Source organism: Pseudochaenichthys georgianus, unplaced genomic scaffold, assembly GCF_902827115.2.
Source record: "Pseudochaenichthys georgianus unplaced genomic scaffold, fPseGeo1.2 scaffold_513_arrow_ctg1, whole genome shotgun sequence".
NCBI lineage: Eukaryota > Metazoa > Chordata > Actinopteri > Perciformes > Channichthyidae > Pseudochaenichthys > Pseudochaenichthys georgianus.
The window spans coordinates 2,839-6,948 of NW_027263074.1; positions in this window are offsets into that span (position 1 = coordinate 2,839).

Sequence of the window (4,110 nt, forward strand, 5' to 3'; positions counted from 1 at the left end):
CCTGCTGTGACATTAGTCTTTAATCCTAGATATGTTCTTTAGGTGATAGCAGGCTGATTTAGTAACTGTTTTAATGTGACTGTTGAAACTCAGGTCAGAGTCCATGACTACACCTAGATCTCTGGCTCTCTGTTGGTTTGAACATTGCAGACTGAAGCTCAGCGCTAACTTCTATACGTTCTGCCTTGGCTCCAAAAACCATTACCTCAGTTTTATCTTTGTTTAATTGGAGAAAATTCTGACACATCCAGTCATTGATTTGTTCAATGCACTTACTCAGTGTTTGAATTGGAGCATAGTCTCCTGGTGAAATTGTTACGTACATTTGTGTGTCATCTGCATCGCTATGGTAACTTATTTTGTTGTTCTTCATTATCTGAGCCAGTGGTAGCATGTAGACGTTAAAGAGAAGAGGCCCCAAGATTACAAATATTACACACCAGAACACACAGAAATATCCATGATATAAACATACAGTAGGCTATAAACAATTAAAGGGATAATTGGGAAGGCATTACAAATGTAAATATATTTTAAATAATAAAACAATCCCACCACCACAGGAGAAGAGGGAATTCTCTCCACAAAATGTGAATGCCCATGTGGAGAATGGAAATGCAGTCATGCGGCTGCATTAGCCATCTTTGCCATCCACACTTTCAGCTGCACTGACACCCCCGTCAGTGGAAGAAGCCAACGGCAGCTAAACGTACGCATCCAGTGGAGGAGCTATTTCCTCCAACCAATAACTCACTCAACCCGCTGACAAGAGAGCCCACCTCCGAAGATCGTGACTGGCTGAGGGACAGACTCGGGGGCAGGTTCTCAGGAATGTCTTGGCTTCTCTCCCCCGAGCCAGAAGAGGAACACTACAGCTTGGAAACACTTACTGTTCCTGAAATTCTCAAATCTGTTGGGCATCAGGGACCTGAGGCAAGCATGGCATTGTCTGAGGAGCAACAGAGGGCAATTCAGGCGGCTACACTGGTCAGCGAACCAACCCAAACTGGCATTTGTTCAGGAAAGGAAGGTTGACTGGCAGCAACGTTGGAGCTGAGGTCAAAGCGTGTGACTGCTTCCCTTAGTGCCAGGGTGCGAGGGCAACAACAGGCCCTTGGTGGTGTTTGTCTGTACAGTGGGGGACTATGAATGAATGTGAGGGCGTCAGGGCATTCACCACTGCAACCCAGATGCAGGTCCATGAGTCAGGTTTGTGGCTCTCCCAATCAGGAGTGTTGGGGGCATCTCCAGATGGTCTGGAAGGGTCTCCCGCTGTGCTGGAGGTAAGGTGTCCCTACGGAGCCAGGGAAATGACAATTAGTGAAGCATTGCAAGTCAAGGGCTTCTGTGTCAGTAAGGAAGAGAAACATTCAGCCTGCGCGAGGAGCATCCTTACTGGCACCAAGTGCAAGGTCAGCTTCACCTCACTGCAAGAAAGAAGAAGAAATTAAGAAATTGTGAATCGTTTTTAATTTACATTTACTCGCCTTTGCAATGTTGTGGTTGTTAGAGTGTTTCCCCCTAAACGCACCAGGAGCGTCTGCGCCGCGTTACGTTGCGGCTGCGCCACGCTGCGACCTCCTCCTGCGACCTAACACACCAGGCGCGTTTCAAAACGTTGCGGAAGCGGAGCGTCGTGTGTGCAGCCTCGCAGTTCTTAATTAACTTTAAAACATTAATATGTAGTTGTTACCTTCCACTCCACAAACTGCAGCGACTAAAAACCAGGCCTCGTCCTTTCTGATGTTGTCCTTGTAGTAACCATTGGTTACATCGTATAACATGGTGTGTTTCTCCACTTCCATTATGAACACCTCGTCGTCCATTGTGCGTATCGTAGTGGAGGTGTTGTGATGAAGGAGCGGGGTCTGCTAAATTAGTATATATGCGGGCTGGGCCTGGCCCGGATGCTCACCTTTCCACTTCCTGCGAGGGGGGGGCTGCCTGCCCGACCTTACCTTACGGCTGCGCCGCGGCAAAAATAGGATTCATCCTAATTTTAGAGAAGCGCTGCGCCGAGCCGCTTCTGGGACGCGCCTGAGCCGTAACGCGGCGCGTGTGGTGGAATAGCACCCATTGACTAGAGTGGCCGCGATCCTTACGACCGCCGCGGCGCAGCCGTAACGCGGCGCAGCCGTAACGCGGCGCAGCCGTAACACGGCGCAGCCGTAACGCGGCGCAGACGCTCCTGGTGCGTTTAGGGGGTTAGGCTTCCTGTCAGCTCGTCTGTTGGGAAGATATCAAATATTAGTTTCATGGAAGTCACATCGTCACAAATAAGAGCATTAAGACATACAGTACATAGGCTAAAACAAAACATCTAAAGATATAACCTTGCACTTTGTCTCGTGAACATTTTCACTATTTTGACATTTTTATAGATGAAAATTGAACTAAAGAAATAAAGGTAGATTAATCCATATTGAAAACAGGTGTCAGCTGCTACACTAATTATAATAGTTATATTTCTTAATTAATTAAGATATTACTGTATTGATCCCAATTGGGGAAATGTTTGTGTTGCAGCAGCATAACAAGAAAAACAAAATATAAGTTATTATATATACAAAAGTATGTGAGGGATGGAATATTAAATTGAATATAAATGTAAAATGTACATGTGATGTGACGTCCAAGAGAAGCTATGGAGCAGAGCGTTCTCTGCCAGCCAGAGGTGATTTGTTATTAGTTCAATATGTCAAACTGATTTCCCTGACTACGATCTTTAGTCACATGGTGAAACGTTATGCTGCTTGTACTAATTAGACTTATCATATAAGCCACACAGGTTTTAATAGGATGTATTCATTATCTTTGCTTATGTTGCGGTCTTTTCAGCAGTGCCATCTCTAAAACGGCGATACACTACCCATCATTTACATTTCACCGTGACATGGACAACAATGTAACGTCAGCTTACCTCATGGCACGAATCCAGACTCTCCTTTGGAAAACATTGGCCGGGAAACGATAGAACGAGCACCTTTCATGCGAAGACCTGTGGCTGCAACCCGGAGCAAAGCAACAAACCATTGCGTAGCTAACTAGTAGCGCTAGCTTTAGCTAGCTTTAGCTAACGTTAGCCAACGAAACGAACTGCCGAGTAAAATTGGAAAACACTGGTAATTAATTGTTCTATAATTTATAAAACTACGGTGTTAAAAATGACCATTTCAAAAATAGAGATTCTAATGGTAAGATATAGATATACAGATACTAAAGAGACTACAGATAGGCTACTAAAGATAGGCAGGTACTTGCTTTCAAGCAGAACACAGGGGGAAACAAACTTAGCGGGAGTGTTTACGTGTGTAGGCGTAATGACGTACAACGGACTCGACCATTTCTGTAGTCCTATTCAGCCACTCGGTAACAACCATCGTTTTTCAGACACGTAAACTCTTCACAAATCACCAGTGGGGTCACTGCTGATGTATTTAATGTCGTAGAACAAAACGTGATTTATCTCTTAAATTTGTGTCAACCACAGACCTTATTTCGAGCTATTTTCCAAAACCCTATGGAGAAAATGCATTGCTTTTTTGACGAAGGAACCGGAAGTGCTAAAAATGCTAACTTACTTCCGGGTTTTAGGACGCGTCACTGCGGTTCTCTATGGTCTCATGGTCCTTGGAGCGAGGGGCGGGGCCAAAGTCACGGAAGTAATTTCAAAACAAAGCACTCGTTTGTTAAAATCACACTTTGAATCACGGCAGTATCCGGCTGAAGGACCTGCTCAGGGAGAGAGGAGCTGTGATTGGTTCATTCTGTTCTCATCAAACTCTCTTTATTCTCCCTCTGATCTCTCTCTCATGTTTCTCTGCAGAGCCGGTCAGGCTGGAGGGAGGAGAGAGGCGCTGTGCAGGAGCTCTGGAGGTGAGACGTGAGGGAGAATGGAGACCAGTGATGGGCTATCTCTCTCCCTGGACCCTGGAGGAAGCAGCAGTCGCCTGCAGAGAGCTCGCCTGTGGCTCTGCTGTTTCTGTGGGAGGGAGAGAGGAGTCCTCAAAGAGAGATGTGTGGGGGATCAGCCCTCACTGTCTTCAGTCTGGATCTCTGAGGGACTGTGCATCATCAGGGTCCTCTCGCTACACCCTGACTCTCACCTGC